This window comes from Dasypus novemcinctus, chromosome 18 (genome assembly GCF_030445035.2).
Source record: "Dasypus novemcinctus isolate mDasNov1 chromosome 18, mDasNov1.1.hap2, whole genome shotgun sequence".
In the NCBI taxonomy this organism is placed as follows: domain Eukaryota; kingdom Metazoa; phylum Chordata; class Mammalia; order Cingulata; family Dasypodidae; genus Dasypus; species Dasypus novemcinctus.
This window is the reverse complement of record NC_080690.1, coordinates 69,121,567-69,143,797: the sequence shown is the minus strand read 5'-3', so window position 1 is coordinate 69,143,797 and position 22,231 is coordinate 69,121,567. Positions and strand designations below refer to the sequence as shown.

Below are 22,231 nucleotides of genomic sequence, written 5' to 3'. Positions count from 1 at the left end.
AATATCAGACAAAATAGACTTTAAATGTGAAACAATTGTGAGAGACAAAGAAGGATACTACATATTAGTGAAAGGGAAAATCAGTCAAGAAGAACGAACAATCATAAATATTTATGCTCCTAACAAGGGTGCCTATAAATACGTGAGGCAAACACTGGAAAAGCTAAGTGAAAGAATAGATGCATCTACAATTATAGTGGGGGATTTTAATACACCACTATCAACTCTGGACAGAACATCTCAAAAGACAATCACTAAACAAACAAATATTTGAACAGTATATTAGAGGAGCTGGATCTAATAGACATATACAGATCATTACACCCAAAAACAGCAGGATATACATTTTTCAAGTGCACATGGATCATTTCCAAGATAGACCATATGCTAGGCCACAAAGAAAGGCTTAATGAATTCAGAAAGATCAAAATCATACAAAATAATATCTCTGACCACAGTGGAGTCAAGCTGGAAATTTGCAAGGGCCAGAGGCCCAGATTTCACACCAAGATTTGGAAATTAAACACCACACTCTTAGAAAAACAGTGGGTCAAAGAGTAAATCTCAAAAGAAATCAATGACTGCCTTGAAACAAATGATAATGATAACACAACATACCAAAATTTATGGGATGCAGCAAAAGCAGTACTGAGAGGGAAGTTGATAGCCATAAATTCATATATCAAAAAAGAAGAAAGAGCATAAATTGAAGAACTAATTGCACATTTGGAGGAATTAGGAAAAAAACAACAAAGTAATCCAACAAGAAGAAGAAGTAAGGAAATAACAAAGATAAGAGCAGAACTAAATGAAATAGAAAATAACAAAGCACTTGAAAAGATAAACAAGACCAAGAGCTGGTTTTTTGAGAAGATCAATAAAATTGACAAACCCTTAGTGAGACTGACAAAGAAAAAAAGAGAGAAGATGAAAATACACAAAATAAGAAATGAGAAAGGAGGTATCACCACTGACCCCACAGAAATAAAGACTATCATAAGAGGATACTTTGAAAAACTATATTCCAAAAAAGTGACAAATCAGAGGAAATGGACAAATTCCTAGAAACACATAAGCAGCCAATATTGACAAAAGAAGAAACTGATGATCTCAACAAACCAATCACAAGTAAAGAGATAGAATCAGTCATTAAAAACCTCCCAACTAAGAAGAGCCCAGGGCCAGACGGCTTCACAGGTGAATTCTATAAAACATTTCAGAAAGAACTAACACCAATCCTGCTGAAACTCTTCCAAAAAATCGAAGCAGAAGGAACATTGCCTAACTCCTTCTATGATGCCAACATTACCCTAGTATCAAAGCCAAACAAAGACACCACAAGAAAGGAAAATTACAGACCAATTTCTCTAAGGAACCTAGATGCAAAAATACTTAACAAAATACTTGCTAATCGTATTCAACAACACATTAAACAAATTATACACCATGACCAAGTAGGATTCATTCCAGGTATGCAAGGATGGTTCAACATAAGAAAATCAATCAATGTAATACACCATATAAACAGATTGAAGCAAAAAAATCACATGATTATATCTATAGATACGGAAAAAGCATTTGACAAAATACAGCACCCTTACTTGATAAAAACACTCCAAAAGATCGGAATACAAGGAAATTTTTTGAACATGATAAAGAGTATATATGAAAAACCTACAGCCAACATTGTTTACAACGGAGAAATCCTAAAATCCTTCCCTCTAAAGTCAGGAACAAGACAAGGATGCCCACTGTCTCTCCTTCTATTTAACATTGTCTTAGAAGTACTTGCTCGAGCACTGAGGCAAGAACCAGATATAAAAGGCATTCAAATTGGAAAGGAAGAAGTCAAAATTTCATTATTTGCAGATGACATGATCCTATACATAGAAAACCCTAAGAGGTCTACAACAAAGTTTCTAGAATTCATAAATGAGTTTAGTAAAGTCACAGGCTATAAGATCAATCCGCAAAAATCAGTAGCATTTCTGTACACCAATAATGAGCAAGATCAGGAGGAAAGCAAGAAACAAATATCATTCACAATACTAAATTAAAAAATCAAATATTTAGGAATAAATTTAACTAAAGAGGTAAAAAACTTATACACCGAGAACTATACAAGACTGTTCAAGGAAATCAAAGAAGACCTAAGTAAATGGAAGAATATTCCCTGTTCATGGATAGGAAGACTAAATATTATTAAGATGTCTATCCTACCAAAACTGATCTACACATTCAATGCAATCCCAATAAAAATCAACACAGCCTTCTTTAAGGAACTAGAAAAACTAACTATGAAATTTATTTGGAAAGGAAAGAGGCCTGAATAGCCAAAGACATATTGAAAAAGAAAAACGAAATTGGAGGAATCACACTACCTGACTTCAAAGCATACTACAAAGCTACAGTAGTGAAACCAGTATGGTATTGGCATAAGGAGAGACACACAGAACAATGGAATCGAATTGAAATTTCTGATATAGAGCCTCATATATATAGCCATATAATATTCGATAAAGTCACCAAACCCTCTCAACTGGGAAAGAATGGCCTATTCAACAAATGGTGCCTGGAGAACTGGATGTACGTATGTAGGAAAATGAAAGAGGATTACCATCTCACACCTTATACAAAGATCAACTCAAGATGGATCAAAGACCTAAATATAAGAGCCAAGACCATAAAGACCTTGGAAAGAAGTGTAGGGAAACATCTACAAGACCTTGTCATAGGAAATGGCTTCATGAACTTCACACCAAATGCGCGAGCAGCAAAAGAACAAATAGATAAATGGGACTTCCTCAAAATTAAAGCCTTCTGCACCTCAAAGGAGTTTGTCAAGAAAGTAAAAAGGGAACCTACACAATGGGAGAAAATATTTGGCAACCATATATCTGATAAGAGACTTAAAACTTGCATAAATAAAGAACTCCTATATCTTGAAAATAAAAAGATAAACAATCCATTTTAAAAATGGGAAAAAGATTTAAACAGACACTTCTCCAAAGAAGAAATACACATGGCTAAAAAGCACATGAAAAAATGCTCCAAATCTCTAGCTATCAGGGAAATGCAAATCAAAACTACAATGAGATACCATCTTACTCCCAGAAGATTGGCAGCTATGAAAAAAACAGAAGAATACAAATGCTGGAGAGGATGTGAAGAAATGGGAACACTCATCCACTGCTGGTGGGAATGCAGAAGGATCCAACCATTCTGGAGGACAGTTTGGTGGTTTCTCAAAAAACTAACCATAGATTTGCCATATGACCCAACAATTCCACTGCTGGGTATATACCAGCTGGGTATATATGCACACTAATGTTCATAGCAGCATTGTTCACTATCGCCAAAAGTTGGAATCGACCCAAATGCCCGTCAACAGTTGAGTGGATCAATAAAATGTGGTATATACATACGATGGAATACTATTTGGCTTTAAGAACACGTACACTACAAACACACGTGATAACATGGATGAATCTTGAGAACCTTATGTTGAGTGAAGCAACCCAGGCATTGAAGTACAAATACTACATGACCTCAATGATACAAAATAAGCAAGCTGCCTCAGAGAGCTAGAGACTGGAAGATAGGCTTACAGGAAATCGGGTGGTAGAGGAAGGATGTAAGCTGACATCTACGTGGGTGAAATCTGTGATAAGCTGGAGGTAAGTATGTGTACAAGGAAAGGATAATATAGGGGCATAGTGTTACCTTTGGGTGGGGCTTTGGGGGTTTAAGGGGGGCTAGGGATGGGCGGATGGGGAATATTGCCCAAGAAATTGGGGGGAGGGTGGGGCAACACACGAACATAAGAGATTCTCAGGTGTTGGTTGAGAGTATAATGCTGAGAAAACCTTTTCAAAATATAATTAGGAAAGGTACCTGTTTAAGATACTCAAAGGGGATAATCTGATGCAGGACAGACTCCTAGGGAATATCTGAATGCTCATTTTGCCAGAGTGGGTTATACCATTGGGTAGAGACCCAAATAATGAGAGTGAAGGTAGACCCACAACCTGGGGAGGACTAATGCTATCAGATAGAGGGATCTGTATATCTCAGGAGAAATGGTGACTCCCAGAGCATTAAGGCAGTTGAGCAAGTCATGCCCTCAACATTGTTGCAAGTGTCTCTGAACATGGCTCCTCAAGAAATGAAGATTGACTGCCACTGTGGGCCCCAAAGGGAGGGGGAAATAGATATTGAATAGATGGAACCAGAGTAAATATCAGGGCAAAAGAAGTGTTTCACAAGAGTACACAAGGATGGATATAAAACATGTAATATTACACCAAAAACATATAGGGGACAACAGACTAATAATGTAAACTATAGTGTAAAACATAGGATAACTAAAAAATTTAGAAAACTGTATAGCCTAAAGTATAAACCACAATGTAAACACAAATGTTACCTTGTTTGAAAGCTATTGTCTCAATATCTGTACATCAGTTTTAGTAAATAGGATATGAATGAGTTAAAAGATTATCGCTGTGGAAGGGAAAAGGTTTTATAATGGATATAAGGGAGTACTGTATATTGTATATATGAATTACTGTGATCTAAGACTCTTGTGAAGAGAAGCTCAATAATTAGGGAAAAAAGAAAAGATAGGATATAGAATTTTTCCAAATCAATATGTATTCTATATCTAACCTTTAAACTCATCGCTATATTCCATTTTGCTATTAAGGGAACCTGACATTATATTGGGCTTCACTTTTCAGGAAGTTTTGGATCACAGAGTAGTTCAACAATGGCAGTGGAGGAATACTGGTATGGGATGTTATTGACAGGGGACATATGGTTGACAGGGAGTTATACAGGGCATATGTCCAGGGTGCATGGAAATGTTTGGATATACTCATAGTGGAAACAATTAAAAACAACAGCTGGGGGGGTACTGGGTCCCTGGCCAGGTGGGGGAGGGGCTCTGTCGTGGTCCCTAGGGGAGCAGCAGCAGTCCCCCAGATGCAACGGCAAGGACCAGGTAGGAATGAGGGTCTAACAGTGACCCCCTGATACTAATGACTATGCTTGTGAGTCTATAAACCTGAAATAAGAACAAGGCCTAGAGCAGCACTGTGCCTAAGAGTTGCCTCCTGACAGCCTCCGTGTCACTCAAATGTGGCCAATCTCAAAGCCAAACTCAGCATGTAAATGCAATGCCTTCCCCCCCAGCGTGGGACATGACACCCGCAATTGAGCCTCCCTGGCACCGAGGGATCACTACCAAGTACCAACTGATGACGTAACTAGAAAATGACCTTAAATTAAAGGTTCAACGTGGACCAGCAGAATATCCCTGTCTACATATAATAACAGGAGTAAAAAATCTGTTTGACCTAAAGTAAGGGAGAAATGGAAAGGACAAATGAGTTCATATGGCTATGAGTCTCTAAAAAAAGAGTCTGGAGGTTGTCAGAAGGATTGCTCTTATGCCCAACTGAGCAGAGTCTCAGAGACAGATAAAGTAGATACAACCCCAGGTATTGGTCCTTTTGAGGGCTAAAGAGACCCACAGGTTCTATGGTTATGGCAGATGGAGTTCACTGCCATGTCAGTTGGCCCTTCTTTGGAGCTGGTGTTTCTGCGTGATGGAGCTGGACTCAGATGGGATCTCTTTTCACAAGCCTTTCATGCTACTTTACTGGAATTGTAGTTGGTGCTGGAGCTTAAGATATATCTAGGGTATTGGTTCCTTTGAGGGCTTAAGAGACCCATGGGAGTTATGGTCATGGCCGATGGGGTTAACTACCAGGGCAGATGGCCCCTCTTTGGAAATGGTGTTTATGTGTGATGAATCTGGACTCAGATGGGATCTCCCTTCATAAGACTTTCATGCTAATGTGCTGGAGGTGCAGTTAATGTTGGGGTTTAAGATATATTTAGGGGATTTGAATCTCTGGACTGACAATGTGATAGCCAGGTCCTGAGCCTCAACAGACTCCAGCACCTACAATCTGATCTATTGGACTTACCACACTCAGCTAAGATGGAGTTGAAGAAGGACAACCACCACACCATGGAGCCTAGAGTGATTACAACTGAAAATGGGAGGATTGCATCCAGCATCCATGTGGAATCTGAGCCTCCTCTTGACATAGAGGTGCAATGGACACAACCAATCCAATGTCCACATAGAAGAGGTGGCATTGGATTGGGAAAAGTGGACATGGTGGACGATGGGTATGGGGAAAGGCAGGAAGAGATGAGAGGTGGAGGCGTCTTTGGGACATGGAGCTGCCCTGGATGGTGCTTCAGAGGTAATCACCGGACATTGTAAATCCTCACAGGGCCCACTGGATGGAATGGAGGAGAGTATGGGCCATGATGTGAACCATTGTCTATGAGGTGCAGAGGTGCCCAAAGATGTACTTACCAAATCCAATGGATGTGTCATGATGATGGGAACGAGTGTTGTTGGGGGGGGGAGAGAGGGGGTGGGGGGGTGGGGTTGAATGGGACCTCACATATATATTTTTAATGTAATATTATTACAAAGTCAATAAAAAAAATAATAAAATAAAATAAAAAATAAAAAAGATATATCTAGGGGATTTGAATCTCTGGACTGACAATATGATAGCCAGACCCTGACCTCAACAGACTTCAGCTCCTACACTCTGATTTATTGGACTTACCCCACTCAGCTAACATGGAGTTGAAGAATGTCAACCACCACACCATGGAGCCTAGAGTGCCTACAATTGAAAGCAGGAGGATTGCATCCAGTATCCATGTGGAATCTAAGCCCCCTCTTGACATAGATGTGGAATGGACACAACCAAGCCAAGGTCCACAGGAAGGAGGAATACAGTAAGGATCAGAGTGGACTTAATGATATCCTATTCATGAACTATTGTGGTTAATAATCAAGAATATGTGGCATTGGTGTGGAAAAAGTGGCTATGGTGGCTGCTGGGTGCGGGGAATGGGAGGAAGAGATGAGATGTGGAGGCATTTTCAGGACTTGGAGTTGTCCTGGGTGGTGCCCCAGGGACAATTGCCAGATGTTATATGTCCTCCCATGGCCCACTGGATGGAACATGGGACAGTGTGGGCTATGGTGTGGACCACAGGCCATGGGGTGCAGCGATGCCCAGAGATGTACTCACCAGACGCAATGGATGTGTCATGATGATGGGGGAGAGTGTTTCTGTGGGGGGAGTGGTGGGGTGGGGGCAGTGGGGGTGAATGGGGACCTCATATTTTTTAATGTAATATCTTTTTTAACAATGAATAAATTGAGTAGAATTTGAAAAAAAAAAAAAAAAAAGAATGCTATCTTACCCATCTTGGATTTCCTAAAAAAAAAAATGTTGAACTTTTCCCAGTCCTTTTTCTTCATCTATTGAGATGTAATATGATTTTTATTCTGTTCTTCTCATATGAATCACTCTGATAGATGTTGTATTCCTATCTATTTTTGACCTTTTTTCTGAGAGGTAGTTCATTTATTTGTAAACAATTTGACCCTTCCAGGTTTTGATTTTAAGCTTTTGTTAGGAGGGACCAGAACAACATTTAATTTAAGACTCATTTCCCTCCAATTGTAAAAATTTGAACCAATGCCCCATGCAATTATGAGTTTTTCCAGGGTGGCTTGGTGGGAGAAGGCACTTTCCCCAGGCCCATGTAAATTCTTGTATTGTTTCCTCTCTATCCTTTCAGGTGCTTCTGCTCCAGCCTCACAAGCATGTGCTAATCAGTACTTGGCTGAATATTTGTGGGCACCCTTCGCAGAGTGCTGGCATTCTCTCCTCACAGTCCCCTCCTCTCCTATATTCTACCCAAGAACTCTGCCCCATTGTCCGCCTTGGACACTGTTCTGTCTCTGCAACTCAAGAGGACTGCCAGAGTCTGCCTGGGTCACCCTCCCTTTCGTGTGGCCTGGAAACTCTCTCCAGGAAGTAACTGAGGGCAAACCTGAGGATCACTTTGTATCTCTCAGGCATCACTGTCCTTCATTGTCTCATGTCCAACCTCTTTAAAACTGTTGTTCCTTATATATTTTTTTTTACAATTTTTATTTATTTAATTCCCCTCCCCTCCCCCGGTTGTCTGTTCTCTGTGTCTTTTGCTGCATCTTGTTTCTTTGTCCGCTTTTGTTGTCGTCAGTGGCAGCGCCATTCCTGGGCAGGCTGCACTTTCTTTCGCGCTGGGTGGCCCTCCTTATGGGTGCACTCCTTGCGCATGGGGCTCCCCTACGCGGGGGACACCCCTGCATGGCAGGGCGCTCCTTGCGTGCATCAGCACTGCGCACGGGCCAGCTCCACACAGGTCAAGGAGGCCCGGGGTTTGAACCGTGGACCTCCCATGTGGTAGACGGACGCCCTAACCACTGGGCCAAGTCCGTTTCCCTGTTCCTTATATTTTATTTAGTATTTGTGGTTGTTTCAGACAAGAGGGTAAATTTAGTCCCTATTATTCTATCTTGGTGGAAGTAGAAGTCCCAATTTTTTCTTGGTTGCATTTTATATCCCTCCTTCCCAGTTTTGTATACAATAAATAGGTGTCTGCTAGGTTACTTGTCTGTCCTCAAGAAAGCCTGTGCTATGGATCCAGCCCTGCTCTCTTGGCTATTGAACTCAATGGTTTTACTCCTTTTAGCCATTTCCAGTGAAAATTGGTTGGATTCTCTCTCCACATTCAAATTTGGGACAGGGGTACCCAAGACCACCTTCAAGTTCAATTAACTATTAGAAGGACCACCAGAACTCAGCAAAGTTATCATTCTCATGGTTACAGTTTGTTACACTTATTACAGTAAAAAGATACAGATGAAAATCAGCAAAGGGAAGAGGTACATCAGGGAGGGTCCAGGAGAGACCAGGTGTGGATCTTCCAGTTGTCCATTCCCAATGGAGTCATGCAGACAGTCGTATCTCTAGACATAATAGACATGTAATCTCTTTATTTTGTTAAGCCTTTAAAGAATTCTTTGATCCATGGAAATCATGGACATGAAGAAAATATCATTCATGGCAGAGAAGGGAATGGCCAAGGCTATGTGGTTACTACGTGCAGTGGTCTAGCCCCTGCTGCTTTTATTCTTTCCTTTGTGATGTAACAAATGTTCATTAAAGCATATTCCCACATGAATAGCAGGATTAAGGTTTATATATATCATGCAACCACCCCAACCAGACCAAGAATAGAACATCTTGCGAAATTCAGGAGACTCTCTTTTGAATCCTCTCACCTAATAGCTCACCAAAAGAAGCTGCTATTCTGACTCTGTTAGCACAGAAGAATTTGCCTGTTTTTTTGTTTGTTTTTTTTTCCCTTACCCCACCAGTTGTCTGCTCTCTGTGTCCATTTGCTGTGTGTTCTTCTGTGACCGCTTTTATCCTTATCAGCGGCACCGGAAATCCATGTTTCTTTTTGTTGTGTCATCTTGCTGCATCAGCTCTCCGTGTGTGCAGCGCCATTCCTGGGCAGGCTGCACTTTCTTTCACGCTGGGCGGCTCTCCTTATGGGGTGCACTCCTTGCGTGTGGGGCTCCCCTATGCAGGGGACACCATGCATGGCCTCAGCACTGCATGTGGGCCAGCTTAGCACAAGGGTCAGGAGGCCCTGGGTTTGAACTTTGGACCTCCTATATGGTACACAGATGCTCTATCATTTGACCCAAATCTGCTTCCCTTGCCTACTTTTGACATTCGCACAAATGGAAGAGTACAATGTGGTACAAACTCATTTGCACCTGATTTTTTCCACTCAGTATTATGCCTGTGAGATTCTGCTATGTCTCACAGCATTAATTGGTTCTTTTTCACTGTTCTGTACTATTCCAGCCAATGAAGCCATTGCAATGTGTTCATGCATTTTACAGGTGATTGATATTCAGGCTGTTTCTAGTTTGGGAATACTATGAATACTATGATAGGTCATTTATAGAGTTTTTAGATTCTTCTCATGAAGAATCTTTTTTATTTAAACAAGTATCAGGGATTGAGCCTGAGAACTGGTACATGTGAAGCAGATGTTAACCACTGAGCAACACCTGCTCAACCTCACAGAAAATCTTATTTGTGAAAAAATGACTATTTAAATTCTTTTTTTCTACCAAACTGCATACCTCTCATTTGTGTTCCTGTCCTTATTGCCCATATATTGGTCCTCTTTGGTTCTCTTTATTCCTTTCTGTAGTTTCCTGGTTTGGGCTGATATTATTTCATTTCTACCTGTACAATTCCCTTTACTAATTTTAGTAGTGCAAAGTTGCTGGCAATGGTTTCTAGGAAATTTTATTTCTTGGGAATGCTTTATTCTGTTTTTATTTTTTTTTCTTAGTTTTTACTTTGGCAAACATATATATTTAACAGAAAAATTGTCATCCTAATCATTTTAAATTGTCTAATCCAGTGGACTGCATACTAAGATGAAGCTGTGAACTTTTTTCTAAATTTGTGCCTGTCTATACTCACTCTCCCAGCAATCCATAGGGATTTTGGAGTAATCTTGTATCTTATGTGTCATTCCTGTGCTCAATAAGCCATCAGGGCTTCCTATACATTCATGAAGGTCTATGCTGTTATTCTCAAACTACACTATGCCCCTTTCCAATCACATATAGCATAGCCGGCCAGATGGAAATATGCAACCCTGATAAAAAATGGAGCAGGATATTTCTCATTATGCACATAATGGTCTTTTGGACAGCACTGATTCTTTGAAAAGTGAAATCTTAACCAAATGTTATCCTCGAAGTGGACATTTCCAGGTCTCCATAGTTGCACAGTTTTCTTTCCTCTTACTTTTTTTCCAACCACTTAACCTATTACTCTCTGCACAAAATTACTCACCTGACATGAAAGGTGAAGTTCAAGTCCAAATTGTCTAATCTTTCAATATGACGGAGGTATATTCTAAGTGGTCCATTTTCACTTATCTTTTTTACATTGTTGGCCACTGTAGCACGTTGATATAATTGATGAATTCCAAAAAGAAATATTAGATTATGCTTGTAATCTGATCTGTACCTGGGCATGACTGAGTTATGATTACGGCGTTGCATCCCCACCCCTTGGTGCATGAGGACTCACAGATAAAGCCATGGTGAAGAACAGGGTTGGGATTTCTGATGTTAGAGTTCGATGCTTTAAAAAAAAGAAATCTAAAAAAAAAAAAAATAGAGTTCGATGCTGAAGGCCCAGGAAGTCAGCATCCAGAGGAAACGGAAGCCAGCACCAGGAAGGAAGGAACCTTGAAGCCAGAGTGAAGCAAGCCCCAGGAACGTAGGGACCCAGGAAGCCTGAACCTTCGCAGGCGTCGGCAGCCATCTTGTTCCAAATAGACTTGGGTGAGGGAAGTAACTTATGCTTTGTGGCCTGGTATCTGTAAGCTCCTACCCCACATAAATACCCTTTCTAAAAACCAACCATTTTCTGGTATTTTGCATCAGCACCCCTTTGGCTGACTAATAAAGCCACCAAGTGAACAGTATTAGTTTCCATTCTACTAAAACCATTTCTATAAGATGCGTTAGGAATTCCTTTGCTCTGTGCATGCTGATTTATGGAAAAGAGACAATAAAAAACCCCAGTGTTGATAATAAGCTCTTCTGATATAACTCCTGCATAACTCAGGAGAAAAACTGAAACAACCAATAACCAAAAAACAGCAGTAATCCTGAAAGTAACTAAGATTCCATGCTTGCAGGTCTGATGTTGTGCATCATTGGCCACCACATATTGTGATGAGTTTTGTCACAATTCTGGTGCCATAATTTTTGCCATAGAGGCAAGTCAAGGTAAAACTCTGATGCAATACCTAACACCGCACACAAACACACACACATTTAGGGAGCTGGTCTCTCTATTGGTACCTAAAAACCTAATTCTTGCTCTGGTTTTTCTTCAGTCAAAACCTGTGCAGATGGGAAGCAGATTTTTTTCAAGTGATAGAGCATCCGCCTCCCACATGGGAGATCTAGGGGTGGGAGGAAGGGACAGATGATCCAACAAATTGGGGGAGGGTGGGGGGAACATTTGAACATGGGAGATTGTCAGGTATGTGGTTGAAACTATAATGTTGAGAAAACTCTTTAGAAAATATAATAAGGAAGGTTACCTGTTTAAGATGCTTATGGGGGTATCTGACACAGGGCAGGCTTCTAGGGAGTGTGTGAGTGCTCATTTTGCCATAGTGGGTTATATCAGTGGGTGGAGACCCATACAATGAAAGTGAGGTATACCCACATCCTGGGGAGGACTGGTAGTCTCAAACAAAGGGAATTGTATCTCTCAAGAGAATTGGTGGCTCCCAATGGGTTAGGGCAGTCAAGTATGACCAGCCCTCAATATTGTTGCAAGTATCTGTGAATAAGGTCCTTCAAGTAATGAAGATTGACTGTCACTGTGGGCACTGAGGGGAGGGGGAAAGACGTATTGAATGGGTGGAATCAGTGTAACTGTGGGGCAATGGAAGTGTTCCACAAGATCATGGAATGGTGGATATAAGGCATGTTAAATTACACCAAAAATGTATAAAAGTCTATAGGCTAAAATGTAAACCATAATGTAAAACATAAGATAACTAAAAATTTAGAAAATTGTATAGTCTAAAATATAAACCATAATGTAAACCCAAATGAAGCCATGTTGTGAAAGCTATGTTCCAATATCTGTACATTAGCTGCAGCAAATATAATATGAACATGTAAAAAGATCATTGCTGGAGAAGGGACAAAATGTTTTATGTTGGATATGTGGAAGTACCCTATATTGTATATGTGAATTACTGTGATCTAAAACTTTTGTGAAGACAAACTTAATAATTAGGAAAAAAAAAGAAAGGATGTAGACACTGAGGAAGAAATGAAAGGAATTGCATTGCCACTGTACATACAGGGCAACACCTACTGCAGTGATGAAAGGCAAAAAAGTGAAAAATAAAGTTTTTTATGTTTTCATTTTTTGATACCCCAATTTATTTTTTCTTTATTTTTCTAAATTAGTATGTATTCAATATCTAACCTTTAAACCCATCACTATATTCCATTTTACAATTAATGGAACTTGACAATATATTAGGCTTCATTTTTTAAGAAGTTTTGGACCACAAAGGTTCAACTATGGCAGGGTAGGAACTCTGGTGTGGAGTGTTATTGATAGGGGGCACATGGTTGCAAGGGAGTTCTCCAGGGTATGGATATTTTCATAGTAGTTACAGTTAAAAATGACAACTGAGGGAATGCTGAGTTCCTAGCCAGGGAAGCTCTATCACATTGCCCAATGGAAGAGCAACAATCCCCCAAGTGCAATGGCAAAGACCAATAAAGAAGAATGGTCCAACAATGAGCCCTTGATACTGATGACTACGCTTATGAGCCTGTGTGCCTGGAATATGAACTAGGCCTAGAGCTTCAGGGTGCCTAAGAGTTACCTCCTGGGAACCTCCAGGTTGCTCAAATGTGGCCACTCTCTAAGCAAAACTCAGCATGTAAATGCATCACCTTCCCCTAGCATGGGACATGACTCCCAGGTATGAGCATCCCTAGCGCCAAGGGATTACTACCAAACACCAGCTGATGATGTAACTAGAAAGAGGCCTTGAATGAAAGGTTCAAATCAGACCAGCCTACATGTAATATCAGCCTACATGTAATATCAGGTGTTAAATACTGCTTTTTGACCTTGAATAAAAGGGGGGGAATTGAAAGGACAAGTGAGTTTATATGGTTATGAGTCTCCAAAAAAAGTCAGAAGGTTATCAGAGGGGTCATGCTTACGTTTGCCTCAGCAGGGTCCCAGAGACAGTCAAAGTAGATAGGTACTGATTTCATGTGCAGTTTCTTCCTTTACCCACTGATTATTTGGGAGTGTGTTTTTGAGCCTCCACACCTTTGCAAATTTGCTTTCTTCCCATCTATTATTGATTTCATTTTCCATCCCATTATGATCTGAGAAGATGCACTGTATAACTTCAGTCTTTTTATATTTATTGAGAGCTGCATTGTGCCCTAACATGTGGTCTATCTTGGAGAAAGATTCACAGGCACTTGAGCAGAATGTATAACCCTCAGAGTTTGGATGCAGCATTCTATATATGTCTGTTAGGTCAAACTCGTTTATCATATTGTTCAAATTCTCTGTCTCCTTGTTGATCCTTTGTTTAGTTGTTCTATCTAAAGATGTGAGTGGGGTGCTGAAATCTCCAATGATTATTGCAGAAATGTCTATTTCTCCCTTCAGTTTTGCCAGAGTTTGCCTTATTTATTTTGGGGTAGGATTTAGGTGCATAGATACTTATCACCGTCATATCTTCAAGTGGATTGCCCTATTTATTAATAAGGCATTAATAAATAATGGCCATGTTTATCTCATAACATTTTTGCATTTAGTGTCTGTTTTGTTAGATAGTATTATATCTACCCCTGTTTTGGTTTTTGTTTTTTTTGTTTTTTTGCTTAGTATTTGCATGGAATATTTTTTTCCAACCTTCACTTTCAGCTGGTTTGTATCCCAAGGTCTAATGTGAGTTTCTTGTATGCAGCATAGGGATGGTACATTTTTTTAATTCATTTTGTCAGCCTGTATCCTCTGATTGGAGAGTTTAATCCATTCACATTCAACAATATTACTGTAAATGCATTATTTACGTCCACTATTTTATTCTTTGGTTTTCATGTCATATATTTTTGTCTGTCTTTTTATTCTTTTGGTTATCCTTTCTGCTATTCTTTCTTCTATACTCTCCTCCAAGCCTCTCTCTCCTATCTTTTTATTTCACCTTCTGAGGATTCCTTTAATATTTCTTGCAAAGGTGGATTCTTTTTGCAAACTCTCTTAGTTTCTCCTCATGAATATTTTATACTTATCTTCATATTTGAAGGACAGTTTTTCTGAATAATGAATTTTCTGCTGGCAGCTTTTCTCTTTCAGTATCCTAATTGTATCTTACCACTGTCTTCTCACTTCCATGGTTTCTGAAGAGAAATTCGTGCTAAGTCTTACTGGGTGTCCCTTGAACATAATGGTTTGCATCTCCATTGCAGTTCTGGGAATTTTCTCTTTATCTTTGACATATGACTTTCTGAGTAGTATATGACTTGGAGTACAATTCTTCAGATTTATTCTGATTGGGGTACAGTGTGCATCTTGGAATGTGTATTCATTTCTTTAGTGATAGTTGAGAAATTTTTAGCTATTATTAGGTCAAATTCCCTTTCTGCCCCTTTTTTCCTTCCCTTCTCTTTCTGAAACTCCCATGACACATATGTTGTTGTGTTTTGTGTTATCATTCAATGCTCTGAGCCCCTGCTCAATTTTTAAAATCTTTCCTTTCTTCAATTTTAGCTGTTCTGTCTTCAATATCACTTATTCTTTCTTTTATATTTCAAGTCTAATTTTTTTTTTTATCCCACCCATTGTGTCTTTCATTCCCATGAGCTCTGTTACTTTTCTATTCAGGATTTCAAATTCTTCTTTGCCCTTGCTCAATGTCTTCTTGAAGTCATTTCTGTCTTTAGCCATATTGTCTTTCAACTGATTAATTTGACTTTGGAAACTTACATGCATCTTGCCAATTTATTCTCTGAAATCCTGTGTCTCCTCTAGGGCTTTGATATATTCCTTTTCTTGGATCATGCCTTCCATTTTCTTAGTTTGGCTCATAAATTTTTTGCTGATGTCTAGGCATCTGATTAGGTTGTGGTTTACTCAGATGTTCAATTGCTTTTTCTTTTGTAGGGATTTAGTGACAGGAGGCTGTATGTTTCCAATGCTCTTATTGTTGGCTCAACCTGAATTGTTAGGAATGTTGCTGCTGGTTGCTCAAAAATTGGCACTGGACCCAATTATTGATTGTAGACCTACTTCCTGGGGCCTTCAGGAGGGAGGGTATAGGAACCAGAAATAGCCTAACTTATTTTTAATTTTCTCTTGTGCATTTCCTCAATCTGCCATTAGATTGTGCTCTTTAGGAACTCTCAGTTCAATGCCTGGTGGAAGTGTATTTGTTGCAACACAGAAAGATCAATGTGATAGAGCTCCCTGCCGGGAGGCTATTAGTCATGTAATTCAGACTTTCTGTGAGGCAGTTCTCTGGCTTTCTCTGGCAATCCCCTCCCCTTTTTGGTAGGAAAGACCTCCATACCCCACTGAGTCCTCAACAATCTTTCTGGTTAGTAGGGAAGGAGATTGTGAAGGTCATAGGGTCATATATTTTCAGTCCCTTGCTGACTCCCAAGGAAAACAATTGTGTGGCCCCACTGGGAGGGCTCCTAGGACACAGCAGACCAAATTTGTAAGTCAAAGCCCAAGTCAGCCTTAGGCTGTGTCCCTTTCTTTCAGCTTTCCTGGAGATATGGGTCCTCACCAATCAGTCTTGGCTAGAAGAGAGTGAGAATGCATGAGATTTCTGCAGTCCTGTGCCAGTTCCCAGGGGAAACCAAAGTGTGGTTCTACCTGGCCCAGAAGGGCTGGAGGGACTCAGCAGACAGAATTTGTGGGCCAGAAGGTGAGTCAGCCTTAGGCTGTGTGCCTCTCTGTCTCCCCTTATCATGGTGGTAGGTCACTGGAGCCTGCATTTTCTGAAGCCACAGGCCCAGAGGCCTGAGTATTCTAAAATGTCTTTAGTTAGGGGATGGTGTCAGCATCACCAGCTGCTGGGTTCAACTCACTTTTCTGTCATTGGCATTCCCCTCTTTTACTCTCTCTCCCTTGGGAGGTGTCCTTTCTTTGCCTGGTGTCCTAAACCCTACAAGATCTACTTTCCCTTCCCTTTTGTAGCTTCTAGTGGTCATCCACATTCCTTGGCTTGTGGCTCCTTTATCCATCTTCAAAGTGTATCACTCCACCCTCTTTTTCCACAGCTGCTACTCTTTTTCCTTCTCTGGCTCTCCTTCCTCTATCTTTCCTTTAAGGGTCCTGCGATAAACCTGCATAATCATCCCATCCCAACGACCTTAAGTTAATCACCCATGCAAAGTCCCTTTACCATGTAAGGTTACATTCACAGGTTCTTGGGGCTAGGGTGTGCCTATCTTTGAGGGACTATTTTGTCTAGCACAACATTATAATGCTCTCCAAAGAAATTTAAATTAAATACATTTATGGAAATTTTAAAAGTGGTTGTGAAATCCAAGACAAGGAAACAAGTCAGCCTGTGGACCACAGGTTCATAGGGGAAAGAGAAAATAGTGAACATATTTGAAAGCAAAGACACATTTCTCTTTATGTGGAAGAAACTGGTGAAGTCAAGTGTGTGATGGATTTAGTTGTTTGTGACATTTGAAGGCAGAAAGCATTTTGCCTTGCCTTGACTGATGGATGTGAGAACAGGGAGAAGTATCTAGAAGACAAAAAGAAAGGATCAGATATGTTTGAGTTATTCTCACAGGTGGTGCTTTTTACACAAACACTAGAGGACGGCAATCACTTGAAAATTCTTCTGATGAGATTTTGTGTCAAGGTTAGTTCCAGGAATTTGTTCATTTGTATACCAATGACCATATCTATGTGGCTTTAAGCTATCTCTTAGATCTATCAGTAACAGGTTTTTGATCCTTCATTGATAAAATATTGTCTTTCCAATTTTATCCCAAATCAAGTTTAAATTTTCTTTCATGATATGTTAAAAGTTACTCTTTCTCTCTCTCTAAGCCAAACTCAGCATATTAAAGCAAATCTTCACCCCATCATGAGAGATGACCCAGGGGATGAGCCCCCATGGCATGGAGAGATTGCTACCAATTACCAACAAGCAATGTATCCGGAAAACAAACAAACAAAAATGCAAAAACCAAACACTTTGACCAAAAGGGGGAAAAGCTAAAGGCAAATGAGTGTGTATGGCTAAGAGAATTCAAAGTGAGTTGGGAAGCCATCCCTGAGGCAGCACTTATGCACATCTTAACAGGATCTCAAAAGTAGAGATCCAAAGTAGATATGATCCCAAATAAGGAAGCTTCTCAGGGATATGGAGACATCCAGACACTATCATCAGGGCAGATAGCTCAGGAATTTGGCCACTTGCCAGTGGGCGCTAATCTGGTATTTATGCTCCCCTGTGTGACTGAGTAAGACTCTGCAGTGTTTTCCCTGTTCATGACTCTTCTGCCCTTTTCAAATCTATAATTAGTACAAGAGATGGTAAGTATACATCCAAGACTGAAATCTTTGGCCTGTCCATGTGCCGGCTGAGCCCTGAATCTCAAAGGAGTTGCCACACCTACTCTCCAGTTCAATGGACTCACGCAGGATGGCCAACAGGAAAGGGATAATGGACAAAAATTTACCAAGGAACTGAGAGTGACTACAACTGCAAGCAAGAGAGTCCCATCTATCAGATATATGGGATTGAAACATCGCTCAGTTAATGGTTAAGTGGTTATCACCATCCCAGTGTCCTCAGGATTTGGAAATGAACTGTGGACTAAAATAAACTTACTAGTATTCTGCTGTAGACTACTTGTGAATCTAGCAATGAAAGAAATACCATTGTTGTGGAGGCAATGATCCATGTGTGTTCTGGGATTAGGGAGAGGGAAAAACAGGTGTAAGAAGGGGGCATTTTTGGGACTTGGGAATCATTTGAATGACATTAGTATAACAGATACAGGTCATTATATACCTGGCCACAACCTATAAAGCCTAATGGGAGAGAGTGTAAAGTACCATGTAACTATAATCCATGCTTAGTGGCAATGCTCCAAAATGTGTTTATCACTTGCAATGAATGTACCACACTGATGAAATATGTTGCCAATGTGTGAAAATGTGGGAGGTGTGGGTAGTGGAATATATGGGAATCCCCTATGTATTCTCTGTAACATTTATGTAATCAAAGTATCCTTTAAAAAATAAGAAAAGAAGTGGAAAAGAAAGTTACTCTCTCAAATAAATAATGTTATCTTGTATTATACAAAATGCTTTAGCAAAACATGAGATATGTTGGGAAGATCTTTTACTTTGGCATTTGATAAACTAGACTTTGTGCTGTCTGATATGGTAACCATTTATTAAAATAAAATAAAGTATCATTCCTTAGTTGTGCCAGCCACATGTGGCTAGTGGCTTCCACTTAGGATAGTGTAGATACAGAATATTTTCATCATCATAGAAATTTCAATTGGACAACATGGTTCTAGATTTTAATTTTGGCTCTCAATTTTTAAATTACACAATTGTGATAAAGTTTCTCCAATTTGCTGACTGCTTCATTCATTCTTTAAGTTAACTCTTCAGCAGTAAGAAAAAAGTGATGACTGATTCACAGTTTTCTTTACGAAGGTTAAAGTTAGCTAACAAATATAAATTTTCTGAAATAGTGTACGAAACTTACTAAATCCTTTAAAAAAAAAAACAAAGAATTGCTTGCTATTTCCCCATGTTTCCCTGTCTCAGAATTACAGACAAATATAAAGATAAGGGTGACTTTGTCAGAATATGAAGATCTAATCTACTTTTGTGATGTGACTTTTTTAAAAAGGCACTCGAAGAAGTTCTGACAATTCCCAAAGTCTCACTAAAGTTCTGATCCCAAGCATGAATCCTCAGAGATTTACTTATCGGCTATTGATATATGGCCAAGGAACATTGCTTTAGTAATTGGGACTTGAAGACCAAAATAGACCCAAGAACAATGGAATTTCTATTGATTGTAAAAATACAGTTATTATGGGGAAGTGGATGTGGTTTACTCAGTTGGGTGTCTGCCTACCACATGAGAAGTCCCAGGTTTGGTTCCTGGTGCCTCCTAAAAAGAAGATGAGCAAACAACAAGCAGAAAATCAAACACAGATAACAGACTGCAAGCTCAACAATGGGAATTGGGAGATAAATAAAATAAAATTTTCAAAAAATAATTAGGATAAGAAAAGAATAATCTCCTTTCGTAAGAAGCACTGCAATGACACTAAATGATCAAGCACCCCCAAACCTAAACCTGGTGACCTGGAAGCATCTATGTTAAATGCATATCCACTCACCTAATTGATATTCTGGGGACAGGTGTCTGTAAAAGAAGATGATGTAATAAGTGATTTGTTTCCCATGCAAAAACGTCATAAAACATATTATCTAAAGTAGGATCATTGGCTTCTCTTTTTTTTTACTTGTAATAACCAACTTATTATATGTATTTTTGTTAACTTCTAGAAGAGCTATTCAAAGGGGAAAGATAACATCTTGTGAAAAGACAATTTCCTATTTACTCCATTTGAATCTACTAAAAGCAATGAAGTAAACAAGGCAGAAGTTTTGCAAACATGATAGGAAGGAAGTGCTTGGGAGGATGCAGGGTACAGCAGCGACTAGTTTTCTATACATATTAAAAATATGAATGTGTGTATCTTATAGACATACCCACATTGACATCAAGAAAAGGAAGAGTATTACAGCAGTGCATGACCTTGGCAAGTTTGAGATTCTGCCTCCTGAAGCCCTGACTTATGAGCCCCCACTTTAGAATATCTGAGAACAGTTGCAAAAGAGGGGGGAAATGAAGGAAAAAGGCACTTAACAAGACAAATCCCTGATGAGAGCATGTTTTGAGCAGTAATAAGCATTTACCAGGGCTAAGAAATGATCCACAAAGTGTTAAAATTTTCCTATTTGCTGTTATAAAATAAAACTGCAAAGCATGTTTGTATTCATTTACCTACAACTGCATTTTTCTTCTGCTTCATTATTATAAAAATAAAACACGCTCAAAAGCAAAACAAAACCACCACCAGAAACAAAACAACAGAACAAACATACATGCGCTATAGAAAAAGACGTTTATGCTTTAAAAAGTGCTTTCACATAAAATAACACATTTTCTTATGGAATCCATGGTAAGAAGATGACCACGTACCTGTTCCACTGACTTTAATAATATTTTTTACTGGAACAACCATTTCCTTTATCCTCACTTTGTACCTCTCATAGTCTTTTGGGCGCAGATCGTGGCTTCTGGCTTGAAAAGGAGGACAAGATTCTGAATGGCTACTCATTAGATTCCTGAGAAAGTCTCAATATGAAACGGAAAGTTGATACCAAGTGACAAAGGTTCTTAGACCTGTTATAAATGGAGAGAACCGCCCTATTTGACACGGTGGTCTGCCCTGCCCCATGACTGAGGGCGTCTTCATGCTTTTGCTTCCTAAAACTGCCAAGCTCCCTTCCCTGGGGTTCTGAACTCAAGTACAGCTGTTCAGAGACAGGGGCAGGATGGTGGGATTCATGGGCTTGGGATGTCAGGTGCCTCCTGGAGCCAAATCCCACACGGAGCACCCCATGCCCAGTCCTTTCTCTCAGCTGGCCTTTCACAGGGACCCTGGAGGTCCCAGGAGGGAGGTTGTAAATCACAGGTGTAGTTCCCAAGGATGATGATTCTTTCTCATTTCCCCAAAAGCTGAACCTCATGAATGGGGACAGGAAAGGGAACCTCTCCTATGCCCTGTGGGTGATTTAGAGATTTGAGAACCACTCGCAATCTTGGATATTATCACCTTTGCTTCTGTTCCAATGTCTTTTCTCCAAATGTGAATCCTTCCATAAGGAACACTTTCCAATTTGGAGATGGCCTCTCACCATAAGAGTGTGTGTTAAGATCCGGCCACCATAGGGTGTGAAAATTTCACTGGGACACTCCACAGAGCAGTGGTTCCCAAACCTGTCCTCACATCAGAACCACCCAGGGATCTTTGAAAATCCAGACACCAAGGCAACTATCCAGACCAATTAAATTACAATCTGTGGGAGTGGGACACATGTATGAGTATGTTGGAAAACTGCCCAGGTTTCCTCAAGAAGTAAACAGAATTACCCTATGACTTAGCAATTCCATTCTGTGTGTATACACCAAAGATGTGAAAGCAAGTGTTTAAGCAACTTATACACAAATGTTCTTAGTAGCATTTTTCACAATAGCCAAAGGATGGAAAGAACCCAGATGCCCACCAAATGATGTCTGGATAAACAAATTGTGGTATCGTCATACAAGGGAACTTTATGCACTCATAAAAAGAATGAAGTACTGATACATGCTACAACCTGGAGGTACCTTGAAAATATTGTGCTAAGTGAAAAAGCCTGGCACAAAAATTCATATATTGTGTGATTTCATTTATAGGAAATATCCAGAATAGGAGAGTTCTTAGAAACAGAGAGCAGTTAGTGGATGGCAGGGGGTGAAGGTGACTGAGAGGATGGTAACTGCTAATAGGTATGGGGTTTCTTCTGGGGTGGTGAAAAGATTCTCGAACTAGAGAGAGGTGTGGTTG

General features: G+C 39.8%; 1 long non-coding RNA gene across 1 annotated transcript in view; it reads right to left on the bottom strand.

Annotated features, from left to right (window-relative positions):
- Positions 1–20,978, bottom strand: part of LOC101426515 (uncharacterized) — a 31,849-nt gene extending 10,871 nt beyond the window's left edge. Inside the window, exons 1-2 of the long non-coding RNA XR_009181642.2 lie at positions 20,821–20,978; positions 19,952–19,977 (exon numbers count right to left, since the gene is read on the bottom strand). This is a non-coding gene — a long non-coding RNA (uncharacterized lncRNA). The remainder of the gene's footprint in view (positions 1–19,951; positions 19,978–20,820) is intronic.
- Positions 20,979–22,231: the final 1,253 nt, after the last annotated feature.